At 47.9% G+C, this 25,354-nt stretch overlaps 1 long non-coding RNA gene across 1 annotated transcript in view; it reads left to right on the top strand.

Moving 5' to 3' along the window:
• LOC130544126 (uncharacterized) overlaps positions 1-25,354 on the top strand; it is a 218,557-nt gene that overhangs the window by 154,927 nt on the left and 38,276 nt on the right. The window contains exon 3 of the long non-coding RNA XR_008960137.1: positions 23,943-24,027. This is a non-coding gene — a long non-coding RNA (uncharacterized LOC130544126). The remainder of the gene's footprint in view (positions 1-23,942; positions 24,028-25,354) is intronic.

Genomic DNA, 25,354 nt, shown 5'->3' with positions numbered 1-25,354 from the left:
GATCGTGCCATTTGTGATAGCAGGGAGGGACCTCGAGAGCGTTATGCTAAGTGAAATAGGTCAGACAGAGGAAGACAAATACCATATGATCTCACTCACATGTGGAGTGTAAGAAACAAAACAAGTGGATAAACAAAGCAGGATCAGATGTGTAAATATGGAGAAAAAACTGCTGGCTGCCAGAGGGATGAGGGGTGGGGGATGGGGAAAACGGGGTAAGGGGAGGGAGAGGTACACATCTCCAGGTATGGGATGCATAAGTCACAGGGATGGAAGGTATATCACTGGGTGTAGTCAGTGACATTGTAACAGCGTTGTATGGTGACCGAAGGTAGCTACAGTCGTGGTGAGCACAGCGTAACTACAGTGATGTGCGATCACTGTGTTGTACACCTGAAGCTAATGTAACATGGTGTGTCAGCTACACTCCAGTAAGAAAATATGTTTAAAAAGGACTTTTTAAAAATAAGATTATCCCATCAGTCAGTCAACAAACATTCTTGAGAGCCTAATGTGTGATAATCCCTGAGGATACAGCAGTGAGGAACACAAACTAAGCTTCTGATCTCCGAGAGTAAACATGCAATAAAAGATAATTTTAGATGTGGAAAGACGCATGAAGAAATACATCAGGACGATGTGATAGAGAGTGACAGGGCTACTTTAGCTGGACTGGTCAGGGAAAGCCTCTCTAAGGAGGTGACAACAGCACTGACTGTGGGTGATGAGAAAGGCCCAGCTGGGCAGAGGACTGGAGGAGGATGTGTCAGTGCAAAGGCCCTGGGGCAGGTGCTCATGGGAGAGGGAAGAAGCCAGGTGCCTGCAGCAGTGTGGGAGAGGGCCAGTGGGAGGGATGAGACTGGGACACTGCTGAGGCACACCCTACAGGGCATGGGAAGCCATGGTAGCTTCGAGGTGAGTCTAGTCGCCATGTGAAGCTGTTGGAGCTTTTGAAGCAGGGAATGACCTGCTCTGATTTACATTTTTAAAAGGTCACTCTGGCTTTTGTGGGGGAGAATGGACTCAAGGAGGGCAAGCAAGAGCGAAGGTGGGGAGGCTAGTGAAGAGGCCCCGTGGTTGGTCAAGCCGGGGGTAGTAGGAGAGATTTGAGCAAAGCCAGGTTTGCGGGGACAGGCCTGTCTGGATTTTCCGTTACAATCATTTAGGATTAAAGTGGTGCACGGAAGGACGAAATTGCCACTTGTAAGATGCTCGTGCCACGGCAGTGACGTAAGGTGTTGTATTAAATAGAGTAGGAACTTGCTAATTGCCTAGCATCAGTTCCCAGGTAATGTATTCTATCAGATGGGTGTTGTTAGCAGGAATTATACCTGTTTAAGAGGGCTCCATCAACTAATGAGCTGTTGTGATTGGGTCATGGAAAACATGCCTTTAACACAGGTTGACTTGCCACAGATTCGCTGGGCATGGCAGTGGAGTGTTTAGAAGAGGTGTGCTTCCCTGGGCAGGAGTCAAAAGCTGGGGCTGGGGGGGAAGACCAGTTCCTGGGACAATGAGTCCAGGCTGTCCTGACCCTCACCAGGTACCCCCAGAGGACTGATTTGAAGGGAGACTATAAACCAGCTTTTCCGGTGGCCTGGAGGGCAAGGCTGTCCACTCACCTTATGCCCACTGGTGGGGCTGGGGGAGGAAGGTGGCAAGGTCAGGGTGCAGGGAGCAGTGCTTTGGGAAAGGGCTGGCTGGGGACCAGCTTCCCAGCAGGGTGGGAGTCTTGTATAAGACCCTGGCCGCCTGAGGCAAGCTTTCAGACTGTGCCATTTATTCTCTGGATTTGGGGGTGTGTGTGAGCTTGTGGGGTTAGCCCTAGGTAACTCGGTAGGAAGAGGCCAGATCGCTGCTCCTCGCCTGAGTCTGGACCCCTTAGAGCAGGTCTCCTGCTGCCCGCTGTGAGTGGTGGACTCCATCAAACCCAAGAAAATTCCCTGGTGTACCTTTGTGAGCCTCAGTTTCTTCAGCTGCTAAGTGGGAACGACCGCTGAAGTGCAGTTCAAAGAGACTTTGGTGGAGGGAAGCGTGGGGCGGGTGTGCCGATTTGGATGAAGCTCGAAGAGGTGCTGTGCTGAGTGAAAGAAGCCAGGCACAGAAGGACAGGTGTACGACTGCACTCAGGAGGTTCCTAGTGGATCCATAGACACAGGGGAGCCCGCTTCAGGATGCTCTCTCCCTCTGCCCCTCCCCTCGCTTGCACGCACTCGCTCGCTCTCTCTAATAAATAAATAAATCTTTAAAAAAATAAAAAGACAGACTGGCACCTTCTGATGAAACTGAGTGGGGTCCCTGGGGCTGCTGTGGGCGTGGGGAAGAGGTAAACTCAGTGCTGACAATTTTGAAAAGAACTGACGGAAATGAGAGCAGAACCATATTTCCCATAATCCTAAATTCTCTAAGCATTTTTTCTTTATAAGGTTTTATATAATTTTGTACCTGGGTTTTGTGGTAATGATTGCTTAGCGTTGTTTCATAAGGATGTTCTCCTAGCTCTAGAAACTCTATGGAAAACATTGCAATCACCTCTCACACTCTATCCAATGCCATCATTCGCATGACCAATGCCAAGCGCTGGATGTTTCAGGTCTTCATGGTTCTTCGCATTATAAATAATACCGTGGTCAACATCTTTGTGCCTAAATCTGTCTACACCCTGATTATTTCCCTGGGGGAGATTTTGAGAAGTGAGTGTCCTTGGCTATAACGTTGAGCCCTCTTAGAGGTTGCCCCGTAGAGGCAGGTTGGTTCCCAGACAAGGCTGTACCTTTGGTCCTTCCCTCAGCGTGCAACCCATCTGCCGTGTCCCAGCATTGCTGATGGCCCATGGGGGAGACGGGGTACATTGACTCCACATGCATCCCTCCTGAGAGAGGGCTGCCAGTCCTACTAGTGGCGGTCATGGAGCTCTGGGGACGCCAAGCGCGGTCGGTAGTGACCCCGCAGGTGGGATTCACAAGCGAGAGCAGATGGGAGAGCCCATCCCCCAAGCAGAACGGCAGCCGGCCCTCCAGCCCCGCTTCCCGAGAGGTCGAAGTGGGTAACGTCCGCCATTCAGCAAGTGTCGTTTTTGCCAAGTGGCTTTGCTTCCCAAGGAGGCAAGGGGGGCGGATTCTTCTGGGGTGTGGAACAGGGGCAGATGCAGATTTGGAGAGGGTCATGACCACCACAGCCCTGGGCTCTTTTGGAGGTGCTGGTGCGACCCCACCTGGGATGGGATGAGGCCCTGGTCTCTACCTCCAGCTGCCTCTGGGCCCTACTCTGCCCCCTCCCTCCAGGTGACCTCAGCCACATTTCTTTTCTTTTCTTTTTTTAAAAGATTTACTTGAGAGAGAGAGATATTGAGAGAGCAAAAGCTGGGGGGGTGGGGTGTTGCTGAGGGAGAAGAAGAAGCAGACTCCCTGCTAAGCAGGGAGCCTGATGTGGGACTCGATCCCAGGACCCTGGGATCATGACCCAAGCCGAAGGCAGATGCTTAACTGACTGAGCCGCCCAGGCGCTCCTCAACCACATTTCTGAACCTCAGTGTGCCTGTTTCCCATTGGTAATGGGGGCTAATCACCCTGATCTCTAGGGGTTATGATGAGGGTTAAGCTCATAGATGTCAAGGCTCCAGGCCTAGCCCAGTGTGACTGAGCAGCACAGAATGGGCCAGCCACCGGCTCTCCCTCTGCCACTCAGGACAAGCAGACCCTCCTCCTCCAGCAGGAGGCCTGTTCTCCCCAGTCCTCAGCACGGTGGGCACAGGAATGGGGTTTGCAGTGCCCACAGCCGGGAGGGCCTCTTGAAAATGAGAGCTGATGCTTTGGGGAGCTCTGCCTCTGCCCTCTTCCCTGTCCCTCAGCAACAGGCTCTTCCTTTGTGGCCCTGGAGCCCACCCAGCCCCCCATGGCAGCTCTGCAGCCTTCCCCACAGCGTTGGAGGCCTTTGCTTTCTCAGTGAGCATTTTTAGCAAGTTAGACCCTCACCTTAATATATTCAGCAGACATCTGATAATTGTGATAACCCTGATGGGTGGTGAGCAGGGCAAATTAGCTAAAAGATGATTGATTTTTTTTATGCGCAATTTTATCTTCAACCTTTCCTAGCAACGTGCAATACCAGAGTAATAATTTCTTCTCCCAGGTATTTGCCAGTATCGAGACTGCACATCTATTTACGGTTGCCTGGAAGCCTCATAATTACAATACAGTCCAAGTGCCCATTTTCTTTCCTTGACTACAAATAGGGATCAATCGAATTTTAAATGACTGCTCCGGGGCTCGCTCCCGATCGTGACCTTTGTAAATGATTAGAGCTCACCACTGTTGCTGTCTGCCCAGAAAGAGCGTGTGGGCAGAGCTTTCTAACTGGCATTTAATCTGGATGTGCGCCAAAGATATTCCAGGTGAAAACCGGCCATGAGCTGCCTGTAGAGAAAGGTCGTGTGGACTTTCTCTCTGCCCCTGGGGACACTTCCTGTGTGTCTCCCACACCCCTCTCCTTTGTCTGAGTCCTGGCTTCTGCGGCTAGCTCTTTGCTCGGGAGCCTGTGCACAGAGCAGCCCTCAGTACCCCTGGGGCTGGATTCAGCACAGCCCCAGAAGTTTGAGACCCACAGATAGAAATTAGTATTTGTCAGAAGGAAGTTTCTTTTCTTTCTTTGTTTTCCTTCCTTCCTTCCTTTCTCCCTCTTTCCCTCTCTCTCCCTTTCCTGCTTTCTTTTCTGTTCTTTTTTCTTCTCTTTTCTTTCTCTCTTCTCTTTTCTTTCTTTTCTCCTTCCTTCCTCTTTCTTTCTTTCTTTCTTTCTTTCTTTCTTTCTTTCTTTCTTTCTTTCTCTCTTTTTCTTTCTTTCTTTCTTTCTCTTTCTCTCTCTCTTTTTCCTTTGTTTCTTTCTCTCTCTCTCTTTCTTTTCTTTCTTACTTTCTCTCTCTCTCTCTGAATGTGGTCTCAAATGCTAAGCTTTCAATTGTGAAGCCCAAGAAAGCCGCAGGGTAAAATGTTCCTCCAGAGGAGGCTGGGCCAGGCCTTGCCTGGAGCGCCCATGTGAGGCCCAGAGCAGCCTCAGAGCCCGGGTTGCTGAATCAGAAATCAGCTGCAGTGTGTATAAGCCACCTTGAGGCCTCTGGTGCCGCTTGAGGGCTAGTGGCTGAAGGCCAGCCCCAGAGCCCCACAGGACCTCAGGCCTCCTGCATTTTGGGGTGAGCGGTCAGGAAGGCTGTTCCCACCCACCCCCTTGATGGCAGTGAAGGGCTGCGAGGACGGTGAGAAGGTGTTTCCCTGTTCGGGTACCGAGTCAAAGAAACTCAGTTTCTTAAACCGCTGCTGTTAGGAATGACCTTTGTCTGTAGTTAGGGTGCCGACTGTGTCACTGAAATGACTCTCGTCAACTTTCCAGAGTCTTACTCTAGGCAATAGCATCATGTTTCCTGCTGGGCAGTGGTCTTCCGGCTGTCTGCTAATACCACTGTCTTGGTATCTTTGAGAATCCCTTCGCCCAGGCTTGGCGCCCACCGCTGCTCTCTTGCACCCACCTTCCGCTCCCCAGCCAGGCCAGTCGCACTGGGGCCAACCCTCCTGGGTACCGGTGCATTAGCTGCTACCCACGTGATGCCCCAGAACACCCCATCACCACCCACACTCCTTCCCTGTCCACCTCCGTCCAGCCCCACCTCTGTGCCGGCCTCCCTGAGCCCTCCGTGCAGCAGGGATGGCACCTGCTCAGAACTCAGAACTTGGCCTGTCCCTGTCCTTGAGCGCCCGAGTGTATCTTTACAGACCCGCAGCTCCTTACCATCTACTACCTACCAACCTGTGAAGAGTTCTCCTTGGCTGCTAGACACCTGAGGTCCCGGGAAGAGGGGACGAAACCTGGTGAGGGGAGAAGTCAATACGTGTTGGCAAGTCAGGCTTGATCCCGTGGTTGGCCTGCCGGTGTCTCTCTGGGGTGCTGTTAACAAAATTTCCAGAAGTGAAAGTCATCATCGAGAGTTTAAGCCTCAAATCACAGGAAAAGTCTGAAGCAAACCACAGTTTGGGCCTGCTGTGGAAGTCTCTGGAAGGTGCGTGCTGAGGCGATGTCCCCGCCACAGGTCATGAGTACACGTGTGTTGGGAGTCGTACAGTAATTTTGAAAGAGAATCTGGAGAACCACTTTCTCTCTTTGCCCCACATGCAGAAACAGCGGTGGGCGCTGCTGAAGCCAAAACAGAGAACCGAACCACACGGTCAGCCTCCAGCCTTGAAAAGCCACGAGCTGAACTCAGCGGAGCTCTCTCTCCAGGCGGAGAGGTGCGTGCTGGCCTGCGTGAACACACGACTTCTTGCACGTCCCCTGCCCAAGCATTCCGTGTGGCCTTTGAAATGCAGCAAAGACCAAACACCAGTGTTTCTTTTGTCCTCTCCCTTTATTTATAGAACAGGAGAGTGTAATCTCAGAGGTTAGGCCTTTCCAGGTGCCCATAATTGGGTTTCGAGTATACATTCTAGCAGGGCTCTGGGAATGCGAGCGCGGCATATTTCAAGATATTTCTGTCATGGTACATTCAAGGATTACAGTTCGAAGCAATTGATTTAATTCCCAAATGCCATGTCAGTCTGGAAGCATGACATGCGTTTTGCGTGCTGTCTGGGTGGGCTCTAAAATGCATCCCCGGGCCCCCCGCGGCAGATCTGCACCCGGAGCCGGAATCCAGGAGCCCCTGGCATCATCCGGCATCAGTCGGCGCCCCGTGTGAGCCGGTGAGCCATCTTGACTGTGAAGATAGCTCTGTATCTTGCTTTGCGGGTACCTTTTGTTCACTCCTCGAAGAACAGCGACTTTGCTGATTTCCGTTTAGTTTGTTTTCCCACTGTTAACATGTGTACATGTAAGTGTTTTCGAAGATGCTTACATTAGTGTCATGTTTTGCAGATGATGTATAACAGTAGGACGTAGGTGAGAATCTTTAGTGCAAAATCTCTTGCTCCCGGTAATGAAGGAAGTGCATGGTCGTCACACGAGGTATGGTAATTGATCCCACCACAGGCAAATCGTATCTCTTGCATTTCACCTTTGTCTTGGCACAGAAAGTATTAGTAATTATTCTGATTAGAATAATGGCCTGCTTTTTTAAAGTGTGTAATTTGCACTTTTTAAAGTCACTGTTCAGCCTCCATGGTAATGTCATTTTTGCAGCATTCTGCTGATCCTACCGGCACCCAAAAAACCCAAGTGAAGAAACTCATGGGCAGAAAGTGTTATCCCTGCTTCTGGCATCTTCTGGGACAGTCAGGAATCCGTGTCTTTAAATGAGAAATACTTGATTGGGAATGGGGGTTAGTTTTCTACATTCTTTTCTTGACTCCTTTTGGTTAAGAAAGGGAAAAGCAGTGCCTAAATGCCCCAAGATTCTGGAACAATTGATTTTTGTAGTCAAGTAAATCGAATCTTGTGTCCAGACCACCCGGAATGGGCAATACCAGCAAAGCAGATGGCTCTCGTAAATGAGAATTTAGCCACAACGGGAGAAGCAGACAGCCTGACTTCCCGCCGAGTGTTCTGTGAAACACAGGAGTAGGTGAAAGGGAGCTCCAGGATAAAAGGGTTTCATCATCAAGGAAGTTTGAGAAGCGCTGGGCCGAACCATGTAAATCAGGGTTCTTTACTAACTGGCATTGCGTGTCTACAAGAAAGGGATGTGCTCTGCTCCTGTCCTGGCTCATACCTCCATCCCCTCTCACCTAGACAAATGCAACAGGCCTCCAGCTACCACCCAGAACCTATTCATTTGTCCCCCAGAACCCATTCTTCATACACAGCCAGAGGGGGCTTTTTAGATGATTGGCATGTCATGCCCCAACTTAAAATCCTCCAATGGCTTCCATCTTGCATTCAGAGTAGATCCCAGCCGGCCTGCCCTTGACCTGCCTCTCTTGTTTCATTCTCCTCCTTCCCAAAGGCTTCAGCTGCCCAGGCTTCTTCTAGTCCTCAGAACTCCTCAAGCCCTTTCCTGCCCCAGGGCCTTTGCACTTGCTGTTCTTCTGCCTGGAAACTTCTCTTTAACTTCATGGCTGCTTCTCCTTGTCATTCAGATCATAGCTTAAAACCAACTTGTGAGAAGTGCTTTTCCCAAGCAGCGGCTCTGTCCTGGCCCCCAGCTCCTGTCACTTTGTATTTGTATTTGTAATGTACATGTCAATGTAATGACCATTAACATTTATTATTTTCTTTATAACATTCATTGCTTTATTATTTCTCCCTGCCCGGATGTGAATCTCACGAGGACAGATCGGTGGCCTGGTCTGTCTCATTCACACTGACTCCTTATGTTTAGAACCATGCCTGTGACTTGGAAGACTCTAGAAATACTTGAGTAACAGCATGAATGGTGGGCACATGTTAGAATCACGAGCTGCAGGCCACAGGCACTCACTGAGATGTGCTGTGTACTTAAACCACGTGCAGCCGCTGGCCCAGGTGAAAACCACACCACGTGAATGTGTTCAGTGTTTGGAGAATGGACTAGAATCTGAAGGTTCAGAGCCACAGCCGTTCAGAAAGTCTCAACCCCAAATCTGGGATCGCAGGGGTGGGTATGCGTGTCAGGTGCCCCTTCAGTCACCTGGTCCTGATTACAGATGTCCCGTCCTGCTGTTTGTGCTACAGGCAGAGTCCTTTCTGGGTGACAGGGTCTCATGTGGTTCCTGTCTCTGGGATGTTGCCCCCCCCCCCCCCCCCCCGTTTACTGCTCCCATGCCTGTAAGCGTGAGCTCTCATTTCACCTACATGGCCCAAGCATTTGGGAACTTGTGTCCTTGAGAGGGAGTACTGGTCGAGCAGAGCAGGCACAGGGACTCTGCTCGACCATGAGTCACCAGTTTTCCCAAACTGCTGTATCACCAGGCCTGGAAATTCTTCCAGTCCAAGGCCTCCCCTGTGGCTGCGGCTCTGCGTCAGTGGGGCTGGTGGGGATGGCCACAGTGGGGTGGGAGTCCTAGGATTCTTCACCATGGAGGGGGCGTCAAAGGATGGCAAACTCCCGGCCAAAGCCAGGACCCCAGCCCTGCCAGCCTGCCTCCCAGACTCCCATCCCAAGCCCTGCATATCTGCCCAGAACCTCTGCCCATCGTCTCCCCTCCCAACCTCTGTGCTGCCCCTTTGGCCTCCTGGTTCCTTCCTCTTCTAGACTTGCAGAGTCATCGCTCACTAGTCAGGGATGGCTGGTCTTGTTCTTTCTCCTCGTGTCTTACCTCCCATGCCAGGTTCCCCAGCTTCTGGGGGCCATTCCCTCATGCATCTCTCTGTCACCTGTCTTGCTTAGCTGAGCCCCACATGGCGGCCAGAGAAGGTGGGGCGGGTTACGGCTAAAGTCAGACCATACTTTTCATCTGCAGAAGGGAAGTTTCTAGTCACACTCTCTCGACGCTTGGTTTTTTAGATGTTTTAAACCACCAGGCTGTAAAGCAGGAATGTGGGAGTGCCAGCAAATCCACGAAGGAGACCCAATTTGTATCTATGGTGTGAGAGCTGTTTGTTTAGCTTGTGAGGAATATCAGTGATGCAAGTATTGGTCGGCCAAGAGCCGTGGCGGGAGGATGCAGGAGACGTGAAATGTGAACGTCCTTATTCATGGACAGAAGCATCTTTCAGGACAGTCATAGGGGCCAAGTGAAGGGGGAAGGACTTCAGAAACACCTGTGCTCACCTGTGGTGTTTGCTCTTTCTCTGCGGGCATGGAGATCTCTCAGACATGGAGCTCTGATGTGGGTGACCATAAATGGTGTCTTTGATAGAAGGCTCTGATCAAAATTGAGAGGCGGCCTGCAGGGTTTTGGGGGGGGGGGCGCGGGGAGTGTCCCACCACTAGCAGAGGCTCCCATCGGGCACAGGAGACTCCCTGACAGAGGAACCCCCCACTGAAGTTGAAGTCACAGTAATACATTCCAAACGACCATGAGGGAGAGTCTGTGCAGCAAATGGGAGAATTGGCCTTCCAAGAACCGGAAATCCTAGGACAACAAGAAAGAGATTCTTGAACGTGTTTAAAATATTTAGAGATGGTTGAGTCTGGATCCCTACTTTTTTGTATGTTTGAAACCAAATAGGACATTTGAAAAGGAGAATCGTAGAAGGAAGGCAGTCAATAGAGTACATGAAAAGGCACAGGAATTTTAATTAGAAATTAGAGCCTGCCCCTGCCGACACCCGCCCCTTTTGTGCTGCCCCCTGTTCTTCTTGGTAATCCATGCTGTAGAAAGCCAGCTTGTAATCCAGGTCAGTAATCAGAGCACTACGTAATAGTCTTTCTTGAAAACTCCTGAAACAACATGGCATCTGTCTCGTCAGGCAGCAATATGAGACCTTATTTATCAAGGATGGATAGAACAGGTATGAATTTCCATTTGCTCATCCAGAGGAAAGTAAATGGATATGTATGATTTCATATTCATTTCTTCTACTCTATAGCAGCCAGACACTTAATTTCCCTGGAATGCTATCCATAAACAGAAGTTGCTTGTTGCCATGGATTTCTGCTCTCAAGTTGGTTTTTTTTTTCTTTGCCTTTTCCAAGACTTGAGCAAAGCCAGTCTAGCTGAGAAAATAAGTGAGTTATTTTTAGTTTTTTGAATGGTTTTTCATGAACTCTTTCCTTCCTTCAGTCCAAGGCCCACTGGCTTATCAAAGACATTTTAATACTAAGGTTGGAAAAGGAAAAGCGGCTTTGCTGGGCCACTTCCCTGCGTGCCTGCTCCTTACCGGCTCAAACTCTGGGCACTCGCAGGAGACGGGAAGCTCTTGCTGTCATTTACTGCATCCTTGCAAGGAACACATTGCTTTCCAGACATCCCAAAGGTACTTCAGACATTTAAACAGAGACTTCTTGGGGCGCCTGGGTAGCCAGTCGGTTAAGCATCTGCCTTCGGCTCAGGTCATGATCCCAGGGTCCTGGGATTGAGCCCCACATCAGGTTCCCTGCTCAGCGGGGAGTCTGCTTCTCCCTCTCCCTCTGCCTGGAGCTCCCTGCTTGTGTGCTCTCTCTGTCAAATAAACAGAGACTTCTGGGTTCTCCTCTTCATTGGAGAGGGAGGTGCACCAGAGCAGGCGGCCCTGTGGTCCTCCCCCAAGCATCCCTCCCTCAGCCACTCCTTCCGCCATTTCAGTTCTAGTTCTCAGTATATTCCAGATGGAAGGAGTCATGAAAAGACATGGAGGAACCCTAAATTCATATTTTTAAGTGAAAGAAGACAAGCTAAAAAGGTTACATACCGTATGATTCCAACTAGATCACATTTTGGAAAGGGCAGAAGTACAGAGAAAGTGAGATCAGTGATTTTCAGGGGTTCGGGGCAACCAGGGGGAAGGGAGGGATGAGTAGGTAAAGCACAGGGGTTTTTAGGGCCCTGAAACTATTCTGTGTGATATTGTCATGGTGGATAAGGGTGAAAACCCATACAATTAGATACAGCACAAAGAATGAAGCCTAATGTGTACTATGTAGCTTTTAATTAATAATAATGTATCCGTATTGGCTCATCAGTTGCACAAATGTATCACAGTAACGCAAGATGTTAATAATAGGGGAAATTGTGTGGGAGTAAGGGAGTCCATGAGAACGTTCAGTACTTTCTACTTAATTTTTCTGTAAAGCAAAAATTGCTCTAAAAATCAAATTTATTAATTAAAAAAAAAAAGACTCTTAAGGACCAAGGATCTCCCAGAGTTCTCCTTGTAGCTGAAGTCCAAGGCAATTTTGGAACAGTTCAAATGGACTGCTAGTACCTACCAAAGACAAAAGTGTAGTAGGTATTCTGGCATGCTTGCCAAACCAACTTTAAACGGCAGTGATTAAGAATATAGATTTCCATCAATCCATCTGTCTGGCAGTATACTTGACCAGTCTAAAATCCTAGGCAGAAGACAATGTCACCTGTCCTGAATGCTGTCTGTAGTGTTTAACCTGATGAATGGGGTGGAAGGCAGGGTGGACCCTGACATCAGACGGTCATGATCTTGAGTGTGTGTGTCCTTGGAAGTCTTGCTAGGCATCCCCCCACCCCCTTCTCTCATGCCGACGGGCCTGGGCCTGTCATAGAGATGGCCAATGGAGAGCTTCTGTTGTCCGACAGTGGACTAGTTACCAGCCCACCCGAACTCAGCGTGCTCCTCTGTAATGACAGGGTGACATCAGCCATGGCCAACTCTCAGGAGTATTGAGAGAAAAGTGAGTAAAGTGAGAGCAAAGGGACTTTACTGAGTGAACTTGAAACCACTGCAAACTTCCTACTGGAGCTAAAAGCTGAACTTCCACCCTTTCCGGTTGGGTGCACCTTGGAATATTTGGTTTGCTGGGTCTCCATTAAATGGCCAACCCTTTGAAGAAGATCTGAGGACAGGAGCCTTCTCTTTTTCTTTTGTGATTTTGACCTGGTGCTTTCACCAGCGACAATCCATAGTCCCCAAGCCAGGCTGGGACCAGACAGGAGCTCATGTCCCAAATAGAGATGGGTGTTGTGGTCTGCCTTGCTCAACACAGGTTGGCTACTTACTCTCTTTTATTTATTTATTTTAGAGAGAGCATGAGAGAGAGGAGAGGAGGGGTAGAGAGAGCAAATCTCAAGCAGACTCCTCGCTGAGCCCCACATGGGGCTCAATCTCATGACCCTGAGATAGTGGCTGGAACGGAAACCAAGAGTTGGATGCTTAACTGACTGAGCCACCCAGGGGTGCCTATTTATTTTTTAATTCAGAGATTATTTTATTACTTTAAAGGCAAAGCCATCAATCCATTCCCACATGCCTGCATCTAAGATTTCAAGGACATTTTCAGAGATGATTGTGTGAAGCAGCAAGCATGTGCGAAAGGATTGGGAGAAAATATGTAAGCAAGGGAGACGGTCCAAAAGTCTACTTCTGCAGGATCGACACCAGGGTTTGCAGTATTGTACAAAGCCTGCAGGATGGCTTCAGAGAAACCGCATCTTAGCAACGACTGATTTCTGCATCCAGGAATGGAGGAACAGATTAAACCTGAGCCTTAGTTCAGCACTATTAGGGAAGAAGGATACCTTAGCGATGGGAGGGCGGCAGCAACCTCCCAAATGCGTCCCACACTTTCATGCAACCTCCATCTAGCAAGAGCCTCTCTTAGTGTTGCAAATGGACAGCAGAGTGACCATAGGAACCGACAGGCCTGACTAATGATTATTTCTCTATCATAATATCAAACTTCAAAAATTCTAAAAATAGATTTTATTTATTTATTTGAGGGGGGAGGGGTGAGGGAGAGGAAGAGAATCTCAAGCAGACTCCTTGCTGCATGTGGAGTCTGACGTGGGGCTCCATCCCACAACTCTGAGATCATGAGCTGAAGAACCAAAACCAAGAGTCAGATGCTCAACTGACCGAGCCACTCAGGTGCCCCTAAAAATAATTTGTAATAAAGTTTTTATTTTCGATTAGTTTTAGACTTATAGGGAAGTGGGGGAGATAGGGCAGAAAGTCCCCATACCTGACACCCGGTTACCCCTGTTACTGACATCTTGCATCACCGTGCGCCATTTGTCACAATTAATGAGCTAATATTAAGTAAAGTCCATACTTGATTCACATTTCCTTATTTTTTGTCTGCCATCCTTTTTTTTTTTTCTGTTCCAGGATCCCAACGAGGATATCACATTATATTTAGCTGTCATGTCTCCTTAGGCTCCCCCTGCCTGTGATGATTTCTCTGACTTTCCTTGTTTTTGATGACTTTTAACAGATTCAAGGTCAGGTATTTTGTAGAATGTCTCTTAATTGGAATTTGTCTGATGTTTTTCTCATGGTTAGACTTGTGGGTTTTGGACAAGGAGACCACCGAGGTCAAGTACCTCCTCATCACATCTGAGCAGGGGTACATGCTCCTCCCCTGACCTTGATCACCTGACGTAGGGTCGTGTTTGTCAGGTTTCCCCATGTAAAATTACTCCCAGGCCCTGTCCATACTGTACTTTTTTGGCAGGAAGTCCTGATGCTTAAGGAGAGGGCAGCTACGCCCCATCTCATTAGGGCAGGGTACATATATACATTATTTGGAATTCCTCTGCATGGAGATTTGTCGATTCTACCCCATTTATTTAATCAGTCATTTCTTTATATTATATGGACTCATGAATATTTTTGTTATCCTTCGAGTTATAATCCAATAGTATCTGACTTATTTCGTTGATCAGATTGTTCCAGATTTGCCATCGGGAGCTTTTGCAGTTGATTCCTGTACCTCTTTGACAGCGCCTTCACAATTGTGTCTTCACGGAGCACTTCCTCACTCTCCAGTGCTGTAGAAGGCTCCAGGCTCATTCTGTATGCCCCAGTCCTCGCATCAGCCATTTCTCCAAAGAGCCCTAATTCTTTTTTATTGGAGAATGATCTTACAAACCAAGATCTGGGCAATAGGTGCATTCATTGCTCCTGGGGTCCTATCATTTCTAGAACCTCTCAAATGGCAGAGCAAGAAAATGTATCTGTGTGTACAACCTGTGTATGTACACATATCCGTAAATACTTCACGATGTAGCCTGATGATCTATATTAAACTAGGCGTGGGTCATACTGATGTCTCCAACTCGAACGTATTACACATGGATCATTCTAGCTCCCTGTCCTTGCTTATCTGTAAACTCCCACTCCAATAGTGAGGCACCTGGCTCCACCCATCCACTATCCATTTACTTAATTGTCCAATTCATTTATAGTGGTTTTACAATTGCTAAGCCGTTGCCCATGGGAAATGTTTTATCAGCTTGAGTTCAGTACTTATGCACGGTTCCTTTTGCCTCCGGTCTTCAGGCTCGGCTCCCCTCATTTCCAGAGTTACCTAGGTCAGCACCCCCTTCAGTTATTTCATACATTTGTAATGCAATTAAATGCTTTTGTCATCATCTGCGTTCCATTCTGAGATTCTCCAAACTCCTAAGGGATTTAAAAAAAAATGTATACAAATTCGGGTGCATTCTGTGTGCCATGACATTCTGTGGGTTCGATACGTGCAGCGTGTCCTCTATCCACCATCACAGCATCATACAGAAGAGTTTCACTTTCTTTAAAAAAAAAATCACCTGTGTTTTGCCTGTTTGAGCCTCTGTCCTCCCCAAACCCCTGGCAATCATGGATCTCTTTACTGTTTCTGTGGTTTTGACTTTTCCAACGGACATGAATGGAATCATACAGTACGTGGCCTTTCCAGACTGGCTTCTTTCATTCAGCCATATGCATTTAATATTCATTCACGTTGTTATGTGTCTGGTTTCTTTTTATCATGAAATAATATTACACGGGATAGATCTACTACTGTTTGTCCTTTCACTTTATTGGACAACATCTTGGTTTGCTTCCAGTTTGGAGTGACTATGAATAAATCTACTATAAATATTCATGTACAGACTTTTTTGTCGACTTAAGTTTTCAATTTAATTGGATAAATACCTAGGAGCATGACTGCTGGGTAGTATGGTAAGACTATGTTTAGCTTTGTAAGAAACTGCCCAACTGTCTTCCCAAGTGGCTGCCCCATTTTGCATCCCCACCTGTGGCATGAGTCCCTCTTGCTCTGTATCTTCTCGCCAGCAATTGGTGTTATAGGTTTTTTGGATTTTAGCCATTCTATTATGTGTGTAGTGGTATGGCTTTGCTATTTTATTTTGCCTTTCCCTAATGACTAATGGTTTTCCTTTTTTTTTTTCAGTAACTGTTTTATTTTATTTATTTTATTTTATTTTTATTATGTTAGGCTTATTTGCCATCTGGCTGTCTCTTAGAGATAAATTTTTTATTTTAAAATAATTTCAAACCAACAGAAGAGTGGCAGGGACAGTGCAAAGAGCTTCATTATTCTTTAACAGTATGAGGCTAAATTGCTGGCTTGATGCCTTGTCACTCCCTAAAACTTAAATGTGTATTTCCTATAAACAAGGACGGTCTCCTACAGAACTGCAGTACATAATAAGACTGGGAAATCAGCAAGGATCTATTATTAACATTCACTCCGGTTTCACCAGTTGAGTTCATGGCATCCTTTATAGCAGGAGGCTTGAGTCCAGAAATGTGCAGTGCATTGAATTGTCAAGTCTCTTGGTCTCCTTTAGTTTGGAGCTATTCCGCAGCCTTTCCTTCCCTTTCATGACCTTGGTACTTCCGAAGGTCACAGGCCAGTCATTTGGTAGACTCTCCCTCAAGTTGGTTTGACTGATGTCTCCTCACATTTAGATTCAGGTTTTGTGGTCTGAGCCAGAATGTCACAGAGGTGACACTGTGCTCTCCTAATCGCATCTTATCAGGGGGCATCTGATCTCAATTTGTCCCATTACTGATGATGGTAATTTGACTAAGGTGTATCTGTATCTGACAAACTTTTGGGTTTTTTTTTTTTTTTACTACAAAATTGCTCTGTAATTTACTTTTGTCATTAATGAACATTTTGTGGGGAGGTGCTTTGAGACTGAGTAAAATCTTGCTTCTCATCACACCTCTATCCACTGGTCCTAGTATCCACTGGCGACTCTTGAATGAATTTGTTACCATGGTGGCTGCAAGATGATGATTTTCTCATTCCATTGTTCCTTATGCGCTTGGCTCCCCTATCCTACTGCAGGGAAGCGTTCTCTGGTTCTCCATTTGCTGATTTGTATCAGCATGGGCTTTATGGATTTCTGTTGCAGTTAGTGGATTCTAACTGCCCCACCTTTGGCCAGTGGGAGCTCCTCTGGTGTCCTTTGGCGTCTCCCTGTCATTCTTTGAACACGCCCTTCTTTTCTTTTCTTTTCTTTTCTTTTCTTTTCTTTTCTTTTCTTTCTTTTCTTTTTTCTTTTCTCTCTCTCTCTCTTTTTTTTTAAAGATTTTATTTATTTGACAGAGAGAGAGACAGCCAGTGAGAGAGGGAACACAAGCAGGGGGAGTGGGAGAGGAAGAAGCAGGCTCCCAGCAGAGGAGCCTGATGGGGGGCTCAATCCCAGAACGCCGGGATCACTCCCTCAGCCAAAGGCAGACGCTTAATGACTGAGCCACCCAGGCGCCCCTGAACACATCCTTCTTTTCTGGTGCAAGAAGATGGTGATGGGTATTAAGGAGGGCATGTATTACATGGTGTACTGGGTGTTATATGCAAGTAATGAATCATGGAACTTTACATCAAAAACTAGGGATAGACTGTATGGTGACTAACACAACATAATAAAAAATTATTTAAAAAAAAAAAAAAGAAGAAGAAGATGTTCCAGGCTCCTCTTGTGCTTTCCCTGCCCTGTTCCCTTTGTGGAGAATGATTTTCAGAAAGCAAGACCTGGACTGTAGGGGAGTTCTGACTTTTGGGGTGTCCCTGCTCCCGGGGACTCTCAGCGAACACAGGGAATACATGAATATGTACAGGCAAACACACACACATATTTATCTATGTATACCTATACTTCCATTTATGTTTAGTTTTACATCTATCTTTGTGTATCTTGAAGACCATGAATTGGTGCTGATAATTCACATTTTCATCTAATCCTAAAGCCATTCTATATGAGTTTGCTAGGGCTGCTATAACAGATACCACAGACTGGGTGTCTTGAACAGCAGAAATTTAATTTCTCACTGCTCTGGAGGCTGGAAGTCCGAGATCAAGGTGCCGACAGGATTGGTTTCCTCTGAGACCTCTCTCCCTGGCTTGCAGATGGCACCCCACCACCGCCCCTGCTGTCTCTTCACGCGAGCATCCCTCTGGGCACCTGTGCCCCTGACATCTCTCTGTGTGTCCTAATCTCCTCTGTATAAGGACACCTGTCAGACTGGATTAGGACCCACCTTAATGGCCTCATTTTAACTTAATTACCCCTTTAAAGACCCTGTCTTCAAATACAGTAATTCTTAGGTACTGGCAGTTTAGGGCTTTCACATATGAATTTGGGGGGAAGGACACCGCTCAGCCCATAACAGGTTGATTCTAGTTTTTTCTTCCTTTCCATATTTAAAACTCCCTTTTCTAACAGTGAGAAATCTGGCTCCCATTATATCCATATATTTACATATTAGATCAGTGCCCTCCATACATGCCAATCTCTTGCTGCTGCTGCTTCTGCCCACACACAGAAGCCCTCCTCATCCCCCTTGGGGCCAGACAACCCACACTGTGCACCCCTACCCCCACTCCATGCAGTCGTCTGCCTCATGCTATGAAGACTCCAGTTCCTCACTCTGGGCACCCTCCTTGTCCTGCTTTTGTTCTAGCTTCCCACGGCAGGCCACTGCCACTGCTACCCCGCCCTGCCCCCACACGCATCCTCCTCATCTCACTGGGTCTCCAAAACCCCACACCAGGCTTCACGAATACCCCTTTGCCCCACTGGGCTCTGCCAGTGCTCCCCGCCCCCACTCGACAGCTGATGCTGATTTTTGCCCGGCCCTACCTGGGAGCTCTTAGATGGAGGGAAGAAAGACTGATTCCCAAGGGGCGTTGGGTCCTCCCAGATCCCAGGTGAAGGGCATGGCTGGATCAACTGGGGCTCTTTATTGCAAATGACAGAAACCTACTCTGGCTAATGTAAGCAAAAGAAATGATGATTATGAAAAAGACATGAGACAACACAAAGAATCAAATAACAGCTAGGCATTCGCAGATAGGCTGGGAAGCCAGGTGGTCGGAGGATGTGGGGGCGTAGGAAGGATTTGGGGTTACTGCCATCAGAATGGCTGAACACAAACCCTTGTCCCCCATTTAAAACTCAGATTCCTGGCAAGGGGTGCGTGTCGGACCAAACCCTGGGCGGGGGAGCAGGTGCTGAGTTGGCTTCCCACCAGAGGCACATGAAATGGGAAAGGCAGGTTCCCAAAGAGAAAGTGGGGCCTTGTAGCCCACTGCAGAGTAAGCCATGAGCACCTGAGAATGAAAGGTTTAGAGTGACTTAAACAACAGAACTGTATTTTCTCATGGTTCTGGGGGGTGGAAGTCTGAGATCAAAGAGTTATCTGCTTCTGACAGCTGGGAGGGAAGGATGTGTTTCAGGCCCTCCGCTAGCTGCTTGTAGCCTGGGGTGTTGCTTGGCTGTAGATGGTGTTCTCCCGAGGTCTTCATGTCGTCTTTCCCCTATGCGTGTCTGACTGCATCCAAACTTCTCCTTTTTATAAAGACACAATCAGATTAGGGCCCACCATACTCTAGTTAATTACCTCCTCTTAGCTAATTGCATCCGCAGTGGCCCTATTTCTGAATAAGGTCCCATTCTGAGGTACTGGGGGTTAGGAGGGGACACAATTCAACCCATAACAGTCCTTTTTGGGACATCCCATCCAGTGTCTCCGGAAAGATTATGTTGCAGATAGTACCTTCCCCTCCCCGGTGTATTTTGCTCTGTCCTGGAAGAGCCTCAGTCTGGACAAATTGGAAAACTCAAACTGATTATCTTCCTGGGAAAAAGAAATCCACTCTTATGGGAATTTCACCTGAATTCACGGCTACAATCCCAGTAGCAGAAAAATACATCAGGGGCTGATGCCCCCTTCTCCAGCTGGAGGATGCATGGCCATCCAGGCACAGCTGACTGATTTTCAGGTATCTGCAGTTGGCATTCTGATTAATAAGATTCAAGGTAATTTTAAGGTGTTCACAAATTCTTTTAATATTTTTGTCTTTGCTAAATTGACACACGCTAGACAGACAGCAGCTATATTGCAGGTCAGCAATGTTTTGTATATTAGAAAGGGATCTTCTTACTCAAAAAAGAATGGGAACTTTAAGGTTCACCATGGGATTGTAGCAATCAAGACAGTGTGGTACTAGTGACGAGATTGAAAAATAGATTAATGAGGAGGATAGAGGACCCAGAAGCACATACTCATGCAGATGGTCACTTGATTCTGACAAAAATTCCAATGCAATTCAACGGGGGAAAGAAGAGTCTCTCACAAATGGTTCTGGGATGACTGGATAGCCATATAGAAAAAAAAAAACGGACCTCAATGCTGGTAGAAGTTAGGGTTTGATGAGAGAAGCAGGGTCACTGTAAGTGACATAGAGCAAGGGTTTTCTTAGAGGAATTTGACCCTACTGATTGTGAGAGCTGGTTAAACAGTCTATGTAAAGCTGTTGCTTTTGCGACGATGTCAGCATCAATGGGACTGGTAGATAGGAAGGAAAGACAGGTGTGAGGAGGGGGAGAACAAGGACAAACTGGACCCCATGAGGAAATATTGGCGCCTCCATCCGTTTGTCAGCAATGCTCACCTCAGTGATGAGGATGCCCTACAGAAGAAGCTGGTGCCCTTGACCGTGGAGCAACAGCACTCCCTGGCCCAGGACTCAGAGGAGCAGGAGGAAGCAATCCTATGGAGCTGGAGGAGTATATGCCTGGCTGCTGCACAAAGTCAGAGTGACCCAGCAGATAAGCCACAATGTGCCTGCCTCCGTGTGGATCATTGGAGCCTAGAGGTGGCACTTCCTTCACTTCCACTTTCCAAGCATGGCATGCATTTCTCTTGTGCTCCTCCTGAACCCAGAACCATACAGGGAAAGGAAATGTAGTTCCAGCTGAGTGTCTTCGACACAGGAAACATCTTCCTCAACCCTTACCTCACACCACATTAAAAGATTAACTCCACATGGCCAATCGACCTCAGTATAAATGCTAAAACATAAAGCTTCCAAAGGAACACACGGGAGAATAGCTTCACAATGTCGAGGAGACAGATCGCTAATATATGACGAAAGAAGCAAACCACAGAAGGAAAAACAGACAAAGCAGACCTCCTCAAAATTAAAACCCTCTGGGGGCACCTGGGTGGCTCAGTTGGTTAAATGTCCGACTCTTGATTTTGGCTTAGATCATGATCTTAGGGTGGAGAAATTGAGCCCTGTGTTGGGCTCTGTGCTCAGCATGGAGCCTGCTTGAGATTATCTCTCCCCCTCTGCCCCTCTTCCACCTCTCTCGCTCTCAAATAAATAAATCTTAAAAAAAAATTAAAATCCTCTGCTCATCAAAAAATGCCATCACAGGGGCACCTGGGTGGCAGAGTTGGTTAAGCATCTGATTCTTGACTTCGGCTCAGGTCATGCTCTCAGGGTCATGAGATCGAGCACTGTGTTGGGCTCTGCACGCAGTACAGAGACTGCTTGAGAGTCTCTCTCCCTCTTCCTCTGCCCTTCCCGCTCATGCACTCTCTCTCTCTCTCAAAATAAATGAATCACTAAATTAATCTTTAAAAAGTGCCATTACAAAATGAAAAGATAAGCCACAGACTGGGAAAGAATATTCATAAAACATATCATCCTTACAAACTCCATAATAAGTCCAAAACATGGGCAAAAGATTGGAAAAGACACTTCACGAAGGAAGCTATGGTCAATAAGCACATGAAAAAGTATTCTATCATTAGTTAGAAATGCAAATGAACACCGCACTGAGATACCACTGCACACTGACCCCAACAATGAAAATGTAGGATGGACATTTCCAATTGCTGGAGAAGATGTGTGGCAATCTCTCACATTTTCAGTGAGGAAGTGTAAGGATATCAGTAACTTACTTTGAAATGCAACCAAATATGGATAGTGAGGCAGAATTTATTTTCCAAAAGTGACCACAGCAACCTCATCCTTCCCACCTGCTCTCGTACGACCGTGGCAAGCAAGGGAAACTGGGCCACTCCCCTTGGTGGACAGGGAGTCTAATTCCCCTCCCCTGGAATCCAGTGCATGTATGACTGTGGAACAATCAAGTACAGTGGGAATGATGCCGTCTGAGTTCCAAGGCGGGGTCGGGAATGTTCAAGACACTTCCACTGTGCCACAGGAACACCTGTGCTTGCAGCCCCAAGCCGTCAGTGAGAAGTCCAACTACGGTGAGGCCACCCTGCTGCCATGAAGCCACCACAACTGAGTCTTAGTCACTCCGTTCTGTTGTCTTGGTCTGCAATTCATCCTAGCCCAGGTGCCAGACATGTGAGTGAAAGACCCTCCCACTATTTCCAGCTCTGACCCACCTCAGGAGATTTCCAGGCAGGACAATGAATGGTTTCTTTCAGCTGTGCATCCTAAGGTATGGCTAGAGGGAGAGGAACTAAAGAAGGAAATAATCCGTTTCAAGAATTGAATTTAGAAGAGTGTAGAAGTCAAGAGTAGCTGGATTCAAAAACAACTTCTCATTCCAAGTTTCTCCCGGTGGAAGATTCTCTAAGTAAGAATGAGCTTTAGAGAGAAGAACGGATGCAAGGTGCTGCCAGGAAGACATCTCAGGGTACAGATGAGGGCAAGTGCCCGCCTGTAAAACTCTTCATGAAAACACCAGGAAGTTTTTAGGTGGTGCCTTGTAGCCCCTTCCAACCAGACAGAAGTTCTTTTAAGAATATTAACAGCACACTTTGCAAACCCTCTGTCTTAAACAGTACAATGCCTAGCGATCCTGAGGAAATTGTTCCACAGCAACCTCATGGAGTGCCCAAAGTAGAGAAGGGCTTAGTTTGAAGAGATTTGTAACTATGGCTTTTGCTTAATGGATTGGATTTACGGATTGATACAGAAGAAATCCACAAAGGTTTTAAAGGAAGTGAATTAGATTGGAATGAAAGGGAATGAGACAATTCAAAAATGAAAGGAGGCCTTTGAACTCCCAGGCTTTTATGGGCAGAAAGCAGTTCCAGAAGGCTTACTTACCAATGCAGCTCATTTCTTATGGAAGCGGAAGCATGACTCAGAGGACAGAGCCAAGAACCATGGAAAGCAACTCGCAAGGAATTGGCAACTGGTACCCAGCTAGATTTCAGAATTGTTTTGGTCCAGTGCCACCTGGGGGCCTCCCATTTTCTCCCTTTTTGAATAGGAGCATCTGTGGTGATTATCCTATTTCTGTTCTGCTCATCTATGTAAAGGGGTGGGGATGGGGTGGGGAGTAGATAACATGTCCATTTATTTATTTCACAGGTCTTCAAATAGAGTACCCAAGAGGTCATACTTGAGGGGCCTTATTCATGCCTGGCCCTGATTTATAAAAAGAAATCTTGGACTTTGAACCTGAGCCTCACAGCTTTAATGGCAAGAGACTTTGGGGAGCTCTTAGGGTGGGCGTTTTGCATAAGAATTGTTATGACCAAGGGACAAATGTGGCATCTCCAAAGGTGGCTGCAACAAGAGCTCCTGTCCATGGGATCTTCTACAAAGTGATCTTGCCATGTCACCATCAAGAGGGGGACTCCAATTCTCCTCTCCTTGAATCTGTGACTACTTCGACCATAGGAAATGACGCTATGTAACTTCCAGATCTGGGTTATAGAGGCAATGCAACTTCTGCCTAGTTTGCCGAACTCACACTTGGAGCCCTGAGCTGCTGTGCAAAATGTCTGGCTACCTTGAGCCTACCATCCTGGCAGGAAGTCCAGGCTCCTTGAGAGACTACACACAGGTTCTCCATGGGCACCCCCCAGACATGGGAGTGAGGGTGCTTCCAGATGATTCTAGCCCCCAGGCATCAAGTCTTCTCAGCTGAGGCCTTAGACATCATAGAGCAAGAACAAGTCAACCCTTCTACGCCCTGTCTGAATTCCTAACTCATGGAATCCATGAGCATAGCAAAATAGCTGTCGCTTTAAGTCACAAAGTTTTGGGAAGTTTGTTCCACAATAGTAACCAGAACAGATGGATTGCTAAATGGACAGAGAGCTGGACTCATAGACAGATATGCGATAAAGCAGATTGAATAAAATATTAATTGTGTTAATCTAGGTGAAACATGCATGGGTGTTCCCTCTACAATTACTTCCATTCTTTTTTTTTTTTTGTATATTTGAAATTTTTTACAGTAGAATGTTGGTAAGGGAGGAGGAAAGAATAGAAAGCACTGAGTGACAGAAAAAGCACAAATTAGCATTTATCTGGTATTGCCATGTGCCAGGCCCTGTGCCAAGCATGTTTATAGTGATGAATCTCCTCAGCAGCCCCACAGCTTGGTTTTGTAATTTTTTCCATTTTACAGATGAGAACACTGAGTCTCAGAGAGGTGAAGTCACTCACCTATGGTAACCATGCTCGTGAATAATAGAAGCAGGACTCCGGTTCAGGTACGTGCGATTCTGTAATTGAGGCTAACTCCCTCAGGTCTAAAACACCCCTCATTCCTGTCGCCTCTACCCATTTCTTTGATAGAAGGAGAAAGCTAAAACCCAGCAAATGGCTTCTAATGACTCCTTAATTTTCACATGTCTCCAGTATTGGATTGTATTTTTATAGAAGAGAAATAAAGTGTTTATTCTGTTCCTTCCTTCAGGGATGGGATTGTCTCCTTGCCAGCAATCTCGGCAGCTGCACATTCTTCTCCAGGTGCTGAGAAAACGTGCCTCACCTTTGGGGCTCCAAAGGTGGAGATGAGTTGTCATGTTTACTGTCCCCTCTCACTCTGACTGTACCCTGAAGGTAGGGCAGGCTCTTTTTATGGTGACAACACTGTGAGGCTCAGAGACTTTAACTAAGATGACCAAGGTCACATAAGATGTCAAGGGGGACAGACTTACTGTCACCTCTCCCGACGTGGAGACCAGTGCTCGCCTTTCTCTTAACTGGTCTCCAGTCTGGTTTCCCACTAAAGCAAGCCTGGCAATAAAGCTGCACGTGCTCTCAGATGCCCGTGGTCTCCGTGGGTATTTTCCGGACAGTGGTGCTTCCGCATCAGTGTTCCTCTCCTGCCACAATCCCAAAGAGCTTTTGAGCAGGCTACCAGAGATTTGAGCCACCTGCACACCTTAGCGAAAAGGGCTGAGTCGCGTCCAGGTTTCCGTTTTCAGGGAGGGCCTGCGAGACGCCTGGACGTCCCATCCTGTGTCCCGATGGCCCCTGGGAGGCCGTGGGCAGAGACCTGGGGGTGCCCATCCTCCCCGTCAGGAAAGGGCCCCCAGTCTGCGGAGAGGCGGCAGTGCCTCGTGGGCGCGGTCGGGGGGGCAGCAGCCTGAGCAGGGGCTGGTCTCCCCCGTGCCTTGACACCTACCCGGGCAGAGCTGGGGACCCTGGGCGCGCCGTCTGACAGATGGCTCGTGCAGCCCCCAGACCCGCCCATACGCCGCCCCCACCCGAGCTGGCTGGCCCTTCGGGCGAGGCCTGTGTCCCGCCGCCATCAGCCGCCATAGAGCTCTGCGCCAGACCCCCGTTTGGAGGCTGCGGCCCCCAGAGGACGGGTGGCCAGGCTGGCGGTGTCAGGGGCCGCCACCCGATCTCCGGCCCCACCCCGGGGCTGGCAAGCGCGGCGGAGCTGGGAGCGGCGGGGCAGCTTGCCCGCGGGGCTTTCACCCACAGAGCCGCCGTCCAAGGTTCTGGTCTCCGCCTGGGGCCGCCTGAGCGCCGCAGCTCCAGAAGCCTTTCTGGACCATAACGGGGCGGGGGTGGGGGGTGCGGGAG

This window comes from Ursus arctos, unplaced genomic scaffold (genome assembly GCF_023065955.2).
Source record: "Ursus arctos isolate Adak ecotype North America unplaced genomic scaffold, UrsArc2.0 scaffold_19, whole genome shotgun sequence".
Classification (NCBI taxonomy): domain Eukaryota; kingdom Metazoa; phylum Chordata; class Mammalia; order Carnivora; family Ursidae; genus Ursus; species Ursus arctos.
Note: the sequence above shows the minus strand (reverse complement) of the source record. Positions and strands in the feature narration are given on the sequence as shown.